The following is an 18,762-nucleotide window of genomic DNA, read 5'->3' on the forward strand; positions in this document are numbered from 1 at the left end:
TATTAGAGAAAACATCGATACTCTAATAAACTCCCTACTTTCTATTAGGTGCATCAGGCCCATTAGCACCTAATAAACTTCGAGACTTCATATACTTATAGTTTCCGCTTAAAACTATAAGTACATAGAGTTTTATACTCTAAAGACCTCTATAAGGTATAAAATCTTTAATATACCTTAAGAAAGGAACATCTTCTACTAGGAAATATGGGAAAAGAATTCCCTAGCATTCCTAAACTTAAAGGCCCTAAGAACTAGGAGTCTTAGCGATCTACTATAAATGATATAGTAATTATAGAAGGGCTAAAAGCCTATCTAGACTCTAAATCTTAACCTAAAGTAGAAGATCCTACCTAGGTGTTACGGTTTCTAACCGTTTACATCCTTAGATAGATCCTATAGTTAAAGCGTCGGGCTTAAAGTGCTAATTCTCCGTATATACTCGCTTAGATTAGTACTTTAATCCTACCGTCATGAGACTAGCTTACTACGACTAATTATTACTATTAAAAAAGGAGTTAACTTATGTGCCTACGTCTTAATCTCCTAACATTTAATTAGTCGTTAATAGTAGACCTTAGACGATGGAGTAGTAGTAGTAGTAAGATGATTAGGCCGCCCGATAGGCAGCCTCGTAGTAGTAATAGGGGATACCCCTAAATAAGTAGGCCTACCTTATAGAATAGGCGTACTAATAGTAGTAAGCACTTAAAGAATAATAGTAGGAAGCGCTCCGTGCGTAATAGTAGACTTAGTAGCCTTACTACTAACCTACTACTAGTCTACTAAACCCTAACGTCATTTAGCTACTATAATAGTAGATAGCCTACTAGGCTAGTAAGAAGGAGCGTAAGCGCTAAGTAGGTAAACTAACTAAGATCTTACCTAAGATACCCGTTTATAAGGGTAATAGGGACGGATTAGATGCGTAGATAGATACGGTTTATAATAAGATGAACCTAGACTATACTAACTACGCGCTAAAGACCTAGTTATTTACGGTCTAGGCTAAACTAGGCGGTAAAGCCGCTTACTAAATAACGCCTTAGTTTAAATAACATAGGGACGATCCTAATGTAACCTTTAAGTAACTACTTACTTACCTAGACCTAATCTATAGCGATCCTTACTAAGTAGTAAACGCGTAACGCTAAATATATATGTTATACTAGTAAGGAGCATTATTTTAGGAGTTTTTCGCTAAGTTTAACCGAGTCTTATAGTTAGCCGGAGGTAATAAGTAGCTAGACTTAGCTAAGGTTAGCCTCCTTAAAAACGCGCTAAGTTATAAGTTATTAGCCTAGATAGTAGGTCTAGCCTTAGGAAGAGAATTATAGGAAAAGTATATTACCTTACTCACTTAGGTTAGTAACTCTATAGAGAGGCTCGGAGCTAATAATAGTAGCGCGCGTAATAGTAGTTATTAGGCTAATAGACGGTTCTACGGAGGTAAGTTAGTAGGTCTAGCCGCTAGTAGCTCTATAACTAGATTATAAGGACGGTTAAACTAAACGAGTACCGCCTCTAAAACTATAGAATAGGAACCTACCGGTCCGGCCTACTCGGCCGTCTAACGCGCTAAGTAGGTATTAGACTTAGAGGTAAGCTAATAGCGTAAGTCTAAACTCTACCTATGTTATAGTAGTAACGCCTACTTTATTAGTAAGTGCCTATATAAGCCGGCTCGTCCTCCCTAAGCTATAGTTATCTAACTATTACTAGAGGATGAGGTTAAAGACGCCCTAGAGTCTAAGTTAGAAAATAAGGAGCTCCGGCTATAGTTACGGTCTAGAGTAAAGTTACGAACTAGGGGGGGTTAAATTATGAGATAGTAGCCTATTAGTATAAGGCTAAGTAGTATATAAGGGGTAAATCCCTACTAGTATTAGCGCTAGTTAATTAAGCTTCTTATACTAGAGCTCTTATTAGTTTAGGGAGTAAACTATACGTAATAGTAACGTCCTAGTTTATGATGCGCATGAATCTCTTAACTTATAAGATCATGCCTATACTAATACTTAGGCTAAAGAGTTTAGGATAGTTAGTAAAGATAGTAATAGAGTTTATATTAGACTTAGGAGAATACTTAAAAATAATCCTTACTTATATAGTACCCTAACTTCCTAATAGTATTAAGCTATTAATAGGAGCACTATAGCTCTACTAAGAGAGGGTCCTATTAGACTTATTAGCTAGGAACCTTACGTTTAAGGATATCGGCCTAATAGTACGGGAGGAGGGAAGACTAAAGGTAAAAGACGGAATCCGTTTTACTTAGGCCATCTCTACCCCGGTATACTAACTACTCACTTAAATAGTAACGGAATAGTAGAAGGGGTACGTATTTACAGCGAGCCTTACTAATATTAATAAGGCCTTAATAACTAAACTAGTCGTTAGTAAAGAGGAGATCTGCTACCGGCTACTAGAGTAGATTAGTAATAAGTACTTACTACTATTTAATAAGGCTCTTATAGACTTACTTCCTCCTAACTAACTAGGTATTAACTATAAGATTAAACTAAATAAACTACCTAATAGTAAGGATCTAGATCTACCCTAGGGGCTACTTTACGGGATAAGCCGCGAAGAGCTACTAGTCTTACATAAGACGTTATATGAGCTCCTTAAGAAGGGGTTTATATACGTAAGTAGCTCTCTAGCCGCGGCTCTAGTACTCTTTATAAAAAAGCCTAGTAGAGGATTAAGGTTTTATTATAACTACTAAGCCCTTAATGCCCTAATAAGAAAGGATTATTATCTACTCCTACTAATTACTAAGACGCTAGCTTAAATTAGATAAGTATACTAGTTTACTAAACTAGACGTAGTCTTAGCATTCTACCGCGTTTATATTACTAAGGGAGATAAGTAGCTAATAGCCTTCCGTACCTAGTTTAGATTATTTAAATAGATAGTAACGCCGTTCGGCCTTATAAATGCTCCTAGTACCTTCTAATAATATATTAACTAGGTCTTAAGGGAGTTCCTAGATAATTACACCTTAGCCTATATAGATGATGTTCTAATCTTTACTAAAGGATCGCGTAAAGAGCACCGTTACTAGGTTAAGATAGTAATAGACCGCCTACTTAAGGCAGGTCTCTATATTAATATTAGGAAATGTAAGTTTAAGGTCTAGTTAATAAAGTATCTTAGCTATATCATTAAGGCTAGGTAGGGAGTGCGTATAGATCCGTTAAAGGTTAAGGTAGTGAAGAACTAGACTAGGCTAACCACTATTAAGGCTATATAAGGATTCTTAGGTTTTACTAACTTCTACTATTGTTTTATTAGTAGATTCTTAGAGATCGCGGAGCCTCTTATTAGACTTATATAGAAGAATGAAGAGTTCTAATAGGATAATAAGACTAAGAGCATGTTTAAGTAGTTAAAGCGGGCGTTTATAGAGGTGCCTATATTAATATAGTTTAATCTAGATAGGGAAACGGTATTAGTAACGGTTTTATTAGGCTATACTACTAGAGGAGTACTTTACTAATGTGATAACTAAGGCGTTCTTTAGCTAATAGCCTTCTACTTAAGGAAGAATAACGTCTATAAGGTGAATTATGAGATCTATAATAAAGAGCTCTTAGTGACTATTAAAGCGTTAGATGAATAGGACTACCTATTAAGGAGCGTTAGCAGCTTTACTATCTAGATAGACCATAAAAACCTAGAGTACTTTATGACTAGTAAGTAACTAAATAAGCGTTAGGTTTACTAGGTAGAGAAGCTTAGTCATTATAACTTTACGATCGCGTATATCCTAGGGAAAGATAACGCTTAACTAGATGCGTTATTATAGAGAGAGTAAGACTTACCTACTAACGCGGATGATAGCCGCCTAAAGTACTATTTCACGTAAGTACTTAAACCGTTACCTACTAGTCTTATAACGATAAGAGTAGGCCGGGAGGAAGAACTAGTAGAAGAGGATGCCGCGTATATCTATCCTATTACGCTAGTAGATAATAAGATTAGGGGTAAGTAGATAACTAACGTGTAGAAGGACATAGTAGAAAAAGATGAAACCTACTAAGCTTTAAAGATAGCGGTACTAGGTAAGAGCCGGACGTTACTAACGGAACTCTCTCTTAGTAAGATATTAATATCCGACCTTACTATAGATAATGGGGGTAATCTTCGTTAGTGCGGTTAGTTATAGGTCCTAGATTCTAAACCTCTTCGGACGAGTATCCTTTAGATAATATATAACTCCCTAGAGGTAATCTACCCTAGTAATAATGAAATAGTATCCTAGCTCTACTACCTAAAGCTATTTTAGCTAAACTATAGCGCCTAGGTAAAGTGATTTAGGCGTAATTACGATATCTATAGAGTAACTAAATTTTAGAGAGACCGGAAATAAGGACTACTCTAACTACTCCTAGTTCTAGACTAACCGTAGTAAGAGGTATCCATAGATTTTATAGGCCCTCTCATAATAAGTAAAGGAAACACCTACATATTAGTTATTATAGATAGGCTGTTAAAAGGCGTAATCCTAGAGCCCTACCATAATCTAACAGCGGAGGCTATAGTAATATTATTCTTATAGACGTATTATCGGTGCTATAGGCTACCTAAAGCCATTATATTAGACTATAGTCCTTAGTTCGTAAGTCTCTTATAGGAGCGTGTTTATAAGCTGTTAAAGATCTAATGGCGCCTCTCTACTAGTTACTACCCTAAGACGGACGGTTAAACTAAGAGGGTAAACGTAGAGGTTAAATAGATGCTAGCTATACTAGTTAACCGCGCATAAAATAATTAGGCTAACTACTTACTAGTTATTAAGTTCGTGCTAAATAATAGAACCTTAGCTACTATAGGCCTTAGCCTATTCTTCTTATTACATAGCTATTACGCTAACCCCTTATAGATAAGACTCTTAGAAAGCCCTTAGAGCGTTACTAACCCGTAAATACTAGTAGCATATAGTAATACTATTATAGTAAAGATCTAAGAGGCTACTACCTAGGTAGAAAACATAATAACTACAGCCTAGGTAGCCTAAGAGTAGTAAGTAAACCATTACTATAGCACCTTACCCGCGTATAAGGTTAGAGATAAGGTCTAGTTAAGCCTTTATAACATATCTATAGACCGCCCCTCTCGGAAACTAGAATATAGGTTAGTAAAGTATACTATAACATAAGTCGTTTTAAATAAGGCCTACTAGTTAGATGTACCGGGCACCATCCATAATATCTTTAATATGGACCTACTATAGCCGGCGTTTAACGACACTCTACTAAGTTAGGCGCGTATAGACTACTAGCTACCTACGGTCATTATTAATAGTAAGAGTAAGTAGGAGGTAGAACGTATACTTAATAAGCGCTAGCACTAAAATCATTAAGAGTTCTTAGTAAAGTAGACCGGGTATATAAGACTAATATAGGAGCCGGCGTCCGCGTTTAAGGACGTAGCCACCATTAATAAGTTTAAGGCTAGATAGTAAGTATAAGTTAATAGTAAGGGGATGTTATTAGATAACGAGTAAATAATGACGAACCTTAGTAGCGAAACATCTAATAAGCGTTAGTAATAGCTAAGTAAGCTACTAGTAGTGCCTCCTACTCTAAGGTAGTATAGTACTAGACTTAGGTAAAAAGACTAACTAAATTAGGACTCTAGCTAATTAGGAGCTATTACTAATATATATAGTCCTTAGGGGGTCTACACTTAAGGACCCTCTATATAGGGTCTAGAACTACTAAAACTCTACCTATACTCTACCTACCATTCTACTACCTCTATAATCTTTATAATCTAACTAAAACTATACTATCTTATAACCTCATCATCCTACCGCACTATAGACGCTAATAATAACTACTTACGTAACTTATATAACCGTGTTACTAAGCTTAAGAATCCCCCTCCTCTAGTTAACCCTACGGACCCGGCCCTCCCTCCTAATAAGGCTAACCCTACCGCCTATCACGAATTATTAAGCGGCTAATATGTAGGCTTTCGCCTAAAGGCTATCTACTTAGTCGGACGTATATGAAATTAAAAGAACTTAATTAAAGTTAAGTAGAGAAGAGATAAAGGTAAGTAAAGTCTTATTAATTGTTATAAATATAGAAGATGCTATGTACTCTTCTATCTTCTATATGTATTTATATAAGAAGTAAAATGAGAACTAAACTCTCTCTTTACTATGTAAATTACTACTTTAGTTATGTTATTAAAATAGATGAGAAATTAATCTTCTTATTACCGCGCGAAGTTTTATTAGCCGTTAAGTAGGCTATATATCCTTAGTAGTATTTATTATCTATTAGTACTGCTAGCTTACACGGCTTAGCTAGTTTACGCGGCTTAGTTATGATCATCTTCGGCTTATTAAGTAATCGCGTAAGGGTATAGTTATAATGTGCTTACGTTACTAGTATTTAATAGCTATCGTGTCTAATAGCTATTACGATATTCCCCCCCTAATAGGAAGCCTAAGTTAGCTTATTAGGTACTTACGCGGATAACTAACCGGCATTATTTTAGTAAGGGCGTAAAGTATAGGACTACTAGGTATATCTTATTATTAGGTTTACGGTTTAACTAACCTTCCTTACCACTAACCTTCCTTACTACTAACCTTACTTCTATTACTACATCTTCCTATTACTCTTAGCCTATCTCTTACTTAAGTAACTAGTTCTAGTAATAACTCTAGTAATAATAGTAAGTCCTCCCGTTTACGTTAGGTCTAAAAACGCTTAACTAATTATCACGCGATAGTATCTAATTAACTTCATCACTCTAAGCGCCCTAAAGGCAATATAATGCCTTAAGAGGATGTTAAGGTAACTTAAGACCGTCGCGTAAGACGTCGCGTATAATTAGCTAATCATTTATGTATCTAGAGTTTTAAAAAGGTAAAGTGAAGCTAACTAGTCTAGGTATAGTACCTAGCTCCTAAGAACTAGTATACGTCGTTATTCTACCTATAAATCCTTATATAAACGTTACGTAAGCTAGTTTACCTTCTTTACCTTTATATACACGTTCTAGCGGCCGTTATATTAGTATACTACTAAGTATACCTTCGCATGAAAGTAATAATAGCAGTATTATTCATCTAGCTACTTTATCTACGGAATTACTAGCGGAACCCTTAGATTAGGACTTAGAGGTAGATGCTTCTAATAAGATTACAGTCTTCATCCCACATAAGGCCTTTAAAAAACTCACTAAGGTATATATTACTACTTACTTATCTTCGCGTAATGGCTAACTTATTATAGAAATCCCTTAGCGGTAATGAAACTAGCTAATACGTAATGCGTATATTAGGCCTTAGTAACTTAGCTTATTATGCTATCATCCTAGTTTCTAAGGACTATTTTAACATTATGTCTACGGAATCTTATAGCTCTTCGCGCGATGCTTATTTAATTTAATACGTAGGTATTAATTAAGCTACTAGTTATACTAAGTACTAGGATAATCTCTCTACTTATATCTTCTATAGTTACCGTAAGTTACTAGGTTTCTTATAGGGTTATTACGCGAACTACGTCTAGGGCACTAGTAACCTTAACTATACTATAAGTAACCTTACTAGTACTCATCCTTCTAATTAACATGAAAGATGTAAGGATGAGATATAGCCTAGAGAGTACCTTACTCTTTACTACGTAATAGATGACTAGGTTAATAACTTTCTCTAGGGCTCTATTAAAGGTATAATAAGGCCTAAACTTAAGAAGTCGGCTCTAATTCCTACTAAAGAGGAGGAAGAGGAGTAGGGGTATAAAAGATAAGGAATAAAATTAAAATAGGGAATAGGATAGATAAGGGTAAATTAGTTCGTATAGATAAGGGTTATTTACTATAATGTTAGAGGATTCTCTTTACTAGAGTATAGGCGGGTTAGTCGTCTAATTACGTTTCTTCCCATAATTCTTATTAGAGGAAGGCTCTTTTCTACTTTTCTAGGTTCTTTAGTAGTCTATAGGTAGAAGGATTAGTAGTATAGAAGTCCTCTACTTTTTAGGGGGCCCTAATAAAAGAACTTACTACATACTACTTATTATCTTAATTATATCCTACCTATTAAACCTAATACTTTAAAGTTCTATAAGTAACCTTACTTATGCGGATAAAGTTAACTTCCTATTCTTACTAGTTATTAATAACCTTAGGTTCTAGTTCTATGTATCTCTATTATAGTAATAGGTCTATAGCTACTTTACGTAGGTAATTAGCGTGGAAAAGGTTTATAACCTTCATACTTTTTAGGAGATCTAATTTATACGAATGTCCTTTTATTCTAGTAATCTTAAATAGTCCTACGTTAGGAGCGTCTAATTTTAGATTTAGCCGGTCTATTAGCTAGCTAGTCTTCTTAATGTAAATAAAGTCTCTAATATTAAAGTTAGGTATGTAATAGTATTTATTAGCTTATTAGTAGTTCTTTTCTTACGATTATTAAATCAATTTATAGGCGTACTTATAGGCCTCTTATCTTCTTTTTCGGAGAGACTAAGCTATAGACTATACTCTACCTTCTAGTAAAGTAATTATTATTATGTAAGTAGTCTAGTCATAATACATACATAGTAAGAAGCTAAGATCTATTTTAGCTAGTGCGAGACCTATAGCCTCATATAGAAGGGTAGCCTAAGCTAGGTCTATTAATAGTAGAAGGTTAGACTAGTCGTTTTAATAGTAATTAATAAAGGGTTATAGTTAGCGCATAAGAACCTAATTAACTATCTTAGTAATTCCGTTTATCTAAGAGTAATAGGCTAAATTAAAGTGTTATTTAATACTAGTTAACTTATATAGCTCCTACATGAAGGCTAAAATAAACTAAGGACCTTAATCCGATAGTATACTTTTAGGATTTCCGAAAATTCGGTAGACGTAATCGTAAAAAAGTTAAGATACTCCTTTAGCATTAATTTTCTTCGTGTAAGGTAAACTAAAGGTTCTTTAGGATAATTAGTCTATAATAATAAGGATATAATTAAATCCCTTTTAGTCTTATAGCATCTCTTTAAAATCTATAGCTAGGTGTTACTAGGGATAGTTAGGAATTAGTAGAGGATGTAGAAGGCTAGGTGTCTTATTAGTAAATTTATAGTTCCGGCGGTAAATGTAGTAGTTTTAGCTATATCTCTTAATTATATAAGTCTAGCTAGGCTAGTAATAGTATTACCGTAATAGCTTTCACATTTTATTAATTCTAGGATGGGTAGTAATATAAGTAGTATATATTACTTTAATCATTCTTACGCGAAGGTTATCCTAGTTAGGAATAACTAATACGCTATAGTAAAGAAGTAATCCATCCTATAACTTCTAATATAATTCATTTTCCGGTTAAAGACGGGCTATTTCCCTCTATAGTTTAAGATCTAGGTTTTCTCTATTCGCGTAGAGGAGTTTATTAAGGAAAATTATTAGTAGAGAAACTTCTAGCTCCATCATCATAAGTAGGACTACCTAGGAAGTAGGGATGAGATACTACTCTTATACGGCCTTTAATTTCTCTTTTTAAGTCTTAAGTTACTCTTACTTTCTTATAAGAACATCCGTAATAATGTTTTCCTTTCCTAGTTAGTAGGTAAACCGGACTTAGTACTTAGTGAGTTACTTAGCCCATCTTACTTATTATGTAGATAATTAGCGCTTAGAAGTAAAGTGTTCTAATACTTAATAGTCTATAATTATAAGAAAAGGTTTATAAAGGCCTATAAGCATGGATCTCTATTCCTCTAGTCCTTATATAATAGCTAGGAGTTCTTTATTAGGTGTTCTATAGTAGAGTTTAGCGTCTAACATTACCTTAGAATAAAAGGATACCGGTTTCCATTCATAATCTTCTTAATATTATGATAGGACTCCTATAACTACTCTATTACTTACATCTATTTCTATATAAGTATCTAAAGTTAGATTATAGTTTATAAATAGTGATTTACTATATATTAGTTTCTTAAGGTTCCTAAAAGATTCTTTCTTAACTAGTCTAAGTTATTACTACTTTACTTTTAAATATAGTTTCTCTAGTAGCCGGCTAATTCGTCTATAGTTAGGAAGGAATCTCTAATAGAAGTTATAGAATCCTAAGAAAGACTAAAGAGATTAAAGGGTTATAGGTAATTACTAGGTATAAATAGGTTTAATTTTTTACGGGTCTATTAATATACCCTTAGTAGAGATAATATATCCTAGAAATTTCGTGCGAGTAGTTAAGAACTCACTCTTTTTTATATTAGCTTATAGTCCCGCTTTATATAATTATTATAGAACTTTAATGACGTATTAAGTATAATCATACGGGTTTTTAGAAATAATAAGAATATCATCCATAAAAGCGATAATGAAATCATCTAAATAGTTAAAGAGAACTTAGTTAATAAAACGTTAAAAAGTAGCAGGCCTATTACTTAGCCTAAAAGGTAAAATATAGTATTTAAATAGTCCGTATCTTATGCGGAAAGTAGTATATTCTTTAGAATATTCCTAAAGTTAGATTTAATAGAAAGCTTATTAAATGTCTAGTTTTATGTAGACCTTTCCTTTACCTACTCTCTATAAGAGTTCTAAGATAAGAGGTAAGGGATATAAGTCCTTCTTTATTTAATCATTTAACCGTTAGTAGTTAATATAAATTTACTAACTACCTCCGGGTTTTTTCACTACTAATACTAGAGAGGCGTAGGGTATATAGCTCTTAGTAATGAATCCTTTCTTTAAATTCTCTTAGATATATTCCTTTACTACAGCAAGCTGTTCTAGAGACATTCTATAGAGGGGACTTATTAGTAGGCGCGGAGAATCCTTATGCGTAAGAGAAATTTAATAATTAACTCCCGTATAAGAAGGTAGTAGCTAGTTAGACTCTTATTTTAAAAAGACGTCGCGGTAGTTCTTATACTTAGAGGGTAAATGATTATTAAGGTATTCATTAAAAGCTTCATCTTTATTAGCTTCATTAATATCATCTAGTATAATAGAATAAAGATCTACTACTTCTATTAGTATTTTTTTAGGTAGGTTAATTTCTATAAGAGAAGTGAAAAAGATTTCTTAGTTATTAACTTTAATATTATTAGAGATGTATATTAAAGAAATTAATTAGTTTATCTATAAAACTTTACTTCATGCGGATAATTTTAGAACATTTAAAAAATTTAAAAAAGAAATTCAGTCCGGAGGATCTAACTAAACGAGTTATTAGTTACGGTAATCTAGAAGAATATGATGATATATAAGGAACTAGTAGCCTAGAATAATATCATAGCGCCTAATATCTAGTATAAAGGCGTATATTATAACTAGCTAATGTTAGAAACGGAATTATAATTAATAAATGAAATTAAGTTACTTATTTATGCGTTAGTTAAACCTAGAGACTTTAAGGTTCCTACTAGTAATCTTTCTTCTCTTAATCCCTAATTCCCTAAGTTATAGAAGAAGTTAAGGATGAATAAAGCTAGATCTATTTATACTAGTATTAACTAGGGCATAAATAGGTACGGCGTAACCGCTAGCTATAATTATAGTTTATATAGTAAATAGGTGTCCTCTACTAAGGTCATAAATGTTTACCTATAAATTAGTAATTTATAGAGCTCCGAGCTTATATCTTAGGGAGGAGACTTCCCCTAAGACTTATTATTTTCTAATAAAGAAGAGTACGGTTCTAATATTATGTGCTCTTCTCCTTCTTCTTCTATTATAGTATTAACTATCTTTACTTTAGTTTCTAGGCACTATTAGATAAGGTATCTAAACTTTCCGCATTAATAGTAGGGTCTAATATTACCTTAGAGTTCCGCTTTTCCTTTATATATTAGATTTTCTATTATCGTACGAGAAGTAGATCTCTATAATGACTTTAAAAAAGGCTGCTCTCTTAAACTTCTACCTATTAAAAGAGTGGATTTACCTACTTATTCCTATTATTATTTCTTTACGCGGTCTTCCTAGGATGATGAAGATATGTTTCTACTATTTTAATACTTAATTATACTTTATGCGATGGGGTATACCTTTTAAAGGTATTCTTTAAATAAGATAGAGTTATCTTATTTAATTCCTACTAAATAAGTTTATAGTAGGGGATCTAATAAAGAGTGAAAATCCTCTTTCTATTATTCATATAGAAGATTAGCCTCTAAAGCTAGGTATATAAACTCTAACTAGAACTTCTAAAGATCTATAGGAATTTTATAACGAAGGTCCTTTAGCTTCTTCTTTACATCCTTTCACTAGTACGGATTCTTAAATACTTACTTAAGCTAGTAATATAAGTTAGTATTAAGTACTAGATTATCTATCTTTACGTAGGCATAAAGAAATAGTACTAAATACTATACTACCTTACCCTATATCCTAGAGAGGATGTAACTTATAATAGCTTCCTTAGTATCTATAGTAGTACCTCTTTTAAAGTGGTCCTTATTACTACGGATTTTATTATTTATAAGGAGCTACTAATACTCGTATGTAGGGTTTTAGCTATTTATTAATTTAGGTAGGTCGGGCACTCTTAGTATACATTTCTTCTTCTTCTAGGATCTGTTCTCTTCTAAATACTATGAACTTATTAACTTAATAGTATCTTCGTGCGATGATATTTAATAACTTATAATCCTTTCTACTAAGTTAAGGATAACTTATTTAAGAGTCTTAATTTATATCTTCGCGTAAATAATAATATCCTAGGTTTATCCCTTTATGAGAGGAGTAATCTTAGATTAATAGTTATTAGCTTCTTCTAGTAGAATATGCCTAAAAGCTTCTTTAACCTAAAATTATATTACATAAAAAAGACCTTTCTCTCATACTTACATATTAAGCTTAACTAGTAATAGGGAGTAAAAAGATTATAATAAGAAGGGGAACACCTATCCTCTTCCTTCCTTAGATTTATAAGGTAATTTAGTACCTCCGCGCGAGGGTATTTATTATTAACTACTAGACTCCTCTTAAGTACTAGTTACGTAGGCTTAATTCTCAGCCATACTATCCGCGCATAGAATAGTCTTCTACTTTCTCATAAGTAGGTACGGAGAGGATACCTCCTTAATATTTATATACTATACTATAGCCTTATAAAGACTTCTATAGTTAATACGTACTTAATACTCTTTAGTCTTTAGATAACACTAATACACCTTACTAAGACGACTTAAATTACCTTCTTAAATAATAGGCGGTTATATATAAGGCTTAAGCTATATATATAGTATACCTAGTTTAGGTATTCTAACACCTCCCTTAGGTGATAAAAAAGTAGGATAGGGATAATACCTAGAATAATCTTCTATATCTATTACGAATCGTTAAGCGGCTAATATGTAGGCTTTTACCTAAAGGCTATCTACTTAGTCGGACGTGTATAAAATTAAAAGAACTTAATTAAAGTTAAGTAGAGAAGAGATAAAGTTAAGTAAAGTCTTATTAATTATTATAAATATAGAAGATACTATGTACTCTTCTATCTTCTATATGTATTTATATAAGAAGTGAAATGAGAACTAAACTCTCTCTTTACTACGCGAATTACCACTTTAGTTATATTATTAAAATAGATAAGAAATTAATCTTCTTATTACTACGCGAAGTTTTATTAGCTATTAAGTAGGCTATATATCCTTAGTAGTATTTATTATCTATTAGTACTGCTAGCTTACACGGCTTAGCCGGTTTACGCGGCTTAGTTATAATTATCTTCGGCTTATTAAGTGATCACGTAAGGGCGTAGTTATAATATGCTTACGTTACTAGTATCTAACAGCCATCGCGTCTAATAGCTATTACGATACTACCTACCCTAATGCTTATCCTAGTAACCCTTACTTTAGTACTACTCTCTATATCCCTCCTATCTTTAGTAACATTAAAGACCTCCTTAGCGTTAAGCTCTATAGTTACTACTTTTATATCATGTTAGGCTCTAGTTAGGACGACCTTAATAACTCTATCTATAATATTATTACTACTACTAGCGGTATAATCCTCCCCTTCCCTAACTTTAGTAATACTAAGGATGAAGAGGAGGACTACTTAGGCCTATTCCCTCCTAGATCTATCTAGTATTAGATTATTATAGATAAGGTCATTATTAGTCTTACCCCTTATAACGCCCTACCTATACCTAGTTATAATATACGCTAGATCTTACCTACTAAGCTATATATACTTATTACTATTAGTATTACTAAGCTACCCTAAGGCTAGTACCGTTTAATCTACACCCTACCCCCGTTCCCTTACCTTAGTATTAATGAGCGCTTTACGGTCTAGTAGGGCTACCTATCACCTAGCTATATTACTAACTACTACGTCTACTTATAGTAGATCTATAGTAATAAGCTAGAGCATGACGCGTTCATTATTTACTACCCTAACACCTACCTCTTTCTATCCCTCTCCCTTAGTAATATGATTAAGGCTATAGGCGGCCTTATCCTTAACCGCCCTAGTAGTCCACCTAACTATAAGACCTAGTTCCTTACCTACTCTACCGGCACTAACATCCCGCTATTTAGCTAGCTACCTAATAAGTATAAGTCCGGCTAGGGTCTTATCCTCCCTATTAAGTAGTTCTACTACCTAATCTTCGTCCGTATTAGGAACCTCCCTAACCCGGGCTATATCCTCTATAAGTGCCCTAGTAACGAGGAGTTCTAGGCCCGCCTTATCTCTTACGGCTTCGCTAATAAGTAAGCTACCGTAGCGACCCTAGTAGCTACCTTAACTCCCGCCCTTTCCTTACTATTCCCCCTTTTTTTTTATATAGTGGATTAGCGTTACATTTAACGGCGTAAAGGGGGGGGTATTATTACGGTTTCTAACTATTTACATCCTTAGATAGATCCTACGGTTAAAGCATTAGGCTTAAAGTGCCGATTCTCCGTATATACTCACTTAGATTAGTACTTTAATCCTACCGTCGTAAGACTAGCTTACTATAACTAATCATTACTATTAAAAAAGGAGTTAACTTACGTGTCTATATCTTAATCTCCTAACATTTAATTAGTTATCTATAGATGATGGAGTAGTAGTAGCTAGATAATTAGGCCGCCTAGTAGGCGGCCTTATAGTAATAGTAGTAAGATGATTAGGCCGCCTAGTAGGTAGCCTTATAGTAGTAGTAGTAGGGGTTACCCCTAGATAAGTAGGCCTACCTCATAGAATAGGCATACTAATAGTAGTAGGAAGTACTCTATATATAATAGTAGAACTAGTAGCTATACTACTAACTAACTACTAGTCTATTAGATCCTAACATTATTTAGTTACTATAGTAATAGATGGCCTACTAGGCTAATAAGAAGGAGCATGAACACTAAGTAGGTAAACTAACTAAGATCTTACTAGAGATACCTATTTATAAGGGTGATAGGGATAGACTAGACATATAGATAGATATAGTTTATAATAAGATAAGCCTAGACTATACTAACTATATACTAAAGACTTAGTTATTTACTATCTAGGCTAAACTTAGCGGTAAAGCCGCCTACTAAATAACGCCCTAGTTTAAATAATATAGGGATAATCCTAGCGTGACCTTTAAGTAACTACTTATATACCTAGAGCTAATCTACGGTAATCCTCACTAAGTAGTAAACACATAATACTAGATATATATGTTACGCTAGTAGGGAGCACTATTCTAGGAGTTTTTTACTAAGTTTAATCAGGTCTTATAGTTAGCTAGAGGTGATAAGTAGCTAGATTTAGCTAAGATTAGCCTCCTAGAGAACATACTAAGCTATAAACTATTAGCCTAGATAGTAGGGTTAGCCTTAGAAGGAGAGTCTTAGGACTAATATATAGCCCTTCTTACCTAAGTTAGTAATTCTATGGAGAGACTTAGAAATAATAATAGTAGTACGCGTAATAGTAGTTACTAGGCTAACGGCTAATTCTATAAAGGTAGGTTAATAGGTTAGACCCCTAGTAGTACTATAATAATACCGTAAGGATGGTTAAATTAAATAAGTACCGCCCCTAAGGCTATAGAATAGGAGCCTACTAGTCTAGCCTACTTAGCTATCTAGTATACTAAGTAGGTATTAGATGTAGAAGTAAGCTAATAATATGCATCTAAGCTCTATCTACGTTATAGTAGTAACACTTACTTTATTAGTAAGTACCTATATAGGCCTACTCATCCTCCCTAGGCTATAGTAGTCTAGCTATTACTAGAGGACGAGACTAAAGATATTAAGGAGCCTAAATTAGGAAATAAGGAACTCCGGCTATAGTTATAGTCTAGAGTAAAGTTATGAACTAGAGGAGGTTAAATAGTAGGATTATAGTCTATTAGCGTAAGGCTAAGTAGTATATAAGGGGTAAATCCCTACTAGTATTAGCGCTAGTTAATTAAGCATCCTATACTAGAACTCTTATTAATTTAGGGAGTAAACTATACATAATAGTAACCTCCTAGTTTATAACATATATAAACCTCCTAGTCTATAAAATTATATCTATACTAATACTTAGACTAAAGAGCTTAGGATAGTTAGTAAAGATAGTAATAGAGTTTACGCTTAATTTAGGAGGATACTTAAGGATAATCCTTACCTATATAGTACCCTAACTCCCTAATAGTATTAAGTTACTAATAGGAGCACTATAGCTCTACTAAGAGAGGGTCCTACTAGACCTATTAGCTAGGAGCCTTACATTTAAAGATACTAGCCTAATAGTACGGGAGGAGAGAAGATTAGAGGTTAAGGATGGAGTCTACTTTACTTAGGCTATCTCCGCCCTAGCTTACTAACTACTTACCTAATTAGTAGCTAAATAGTAGAGAGGATATATATTTATAGTAAGTCTTACTAATATTAATAAGGCCTTAGTAATAAAGCTAGTTATTAGTAGTAATAAGATCTATTACTATCTACCTAAGTGGATTAGTAATGAGTACTTACTATTATTTAATAAGGCTCTTACGGATTTACTCCCTCCTAACTAACTAGGAATTAACTATAAGATTAAGCTAAATAAGCTACCTAATAGGAAGGACCTAGACCCCCCCTAGGGACTACTATACGGAATAAGCCGTAAGGAGTTACTCATCCTACGTAAGACGTTATATAAGCTTCTAGAGAAGGGGTTTATATATATAAGTAGCTCTCTAGCCGCGGCTCTAGTACTATTTATGAAAAAACCTAGTAGAGGATTAAGGTTTTATTATAATTACTAAGCTCTTAACACCCTAATAAGGAAGGACTATTATCTACTCCTACTAATTACGGAAATGTTAGCCTAGATTAGATAAGCGCGCTAGTTTACTAATCTAGATATAGTCTTAGTATTCTACTACATTTATATTACTAAAGGAGATAAATAGCTAATAGCCTTCTATACCTAATTTAGACTATTTAAGTAGTTAGTAACACTATTTAGTCTTACTAATACTCCTAGTACCTTTTAATAGTATATTAACTAGGTGCTAAGAGAGTTCCTAGATAATTACGCTTTAGCCTATATTAATAATATTCTAATTTTTATAGAGGGATCTAAGAAGGAGCATCACTACTAGGTTAAGATAGTAATAGATTACTTACTTATAGTAGGCCTCTACGTTAACATTAGGAAGTATAAGTTTAAGGTCTAATTAATAAAATACCTTAGCTACATTATTAAGGCTGGATAAGGAGTATATATAGACCTATCTAAGGTTAAGGTAGTAAAGAACTAGGCTAGACTAACTACTATTAAGGCTATATAAGGCTTCTTAGGCTTTACTAACTTTTATTATCATTTTATTAGCGGTTTCTTAGAGATTATAGAACCTCTTATTAGGCTTACGTGAAAAAATAAGGAGTTTAGATAGGATGATAAGACTAAGAGTGTATTTAAGAGGTTAAAGCTAGCATTTATTAAGGTGCCTATACTAATATAGTTTAATCTAGAAAGAGAGACGGTATTAGTAATAGACTTATTAGGTTATGCTACTAGGGGAGTCCTTTACTAACGTAATAATTAGGGAGTCCTCTAGCTAACCACCTTCTACTTAAGAAAGAGTAACGTATATAAAGTAAACTATAAGATCCATAATAAGGAGCTCCTAGTAATCATTAAGGTACTAGATAAATAGGATTACCTATTAAGGAGTATTAGTAACTTTACTATCTAGATAGACTATAAAAACTTAGAGTACTTTATAACTAGTAAGTAACTAAATAAGTGTTAAGTCTACTAGGTAGAGAAGCTTAGCTAGTATAACTTTATAATAGTATACATCCTAGGGAAGGATAATGCTTAACTAGATATACTATTATAAAGAGAGTAAGACCTGCCTACTAACGCGGATAATAGCTACTTAAAGTACTACTTCACCTAAATACTTAAGTTATTACCTGCTAGCCTTATAATAATGAAGGCTAGTTAAGAAGAAGAACTAGTAGAGGAGGATGCTATATAGGTATACCCTATTATATTAGGTAGTAATAATACTAGGGGTGAATAGATAACTAATATATAGAGAGAGTTAGTAGGAGAGGACGGAGCTTACTAGGCCCTAAAAATAGTAGTACTTAGTAGGAGTAGAATAATACTAGTAGAGCTCTCCTTTAGTAAGATATTAATATCTAACTTAATAGTAGATGATAAGGGTAACCTTCATTAGCATAGTTACTTATAGGTACTAGATTCTAAACCCCTATAAACTAGTATCCTCTAGATAATACATAACTCTCTAGAGGTAATCCACCCTAGTAATAATAAGATAGTATCCTAGCTCTACTATCTTAAGTTATTTTA

This window comes from Phyllosticta citriasiana (assembly GCF_038021145.1).
Source record: "Phyllosticta citriasiana strain CBS 120426 chromosome Unknown IWZ02scaffold_16, whole genome shotgun sequence".
In the NCBI taxonomy this organism is placed as follows: domain Eukaryota; kingdom Fungi; phylum Ascomycota; class Dothideomycetes; order Botryosphaeriales; family Phyllostictaceae; genus Phyllosticta; species Phyllosticta citriasiana.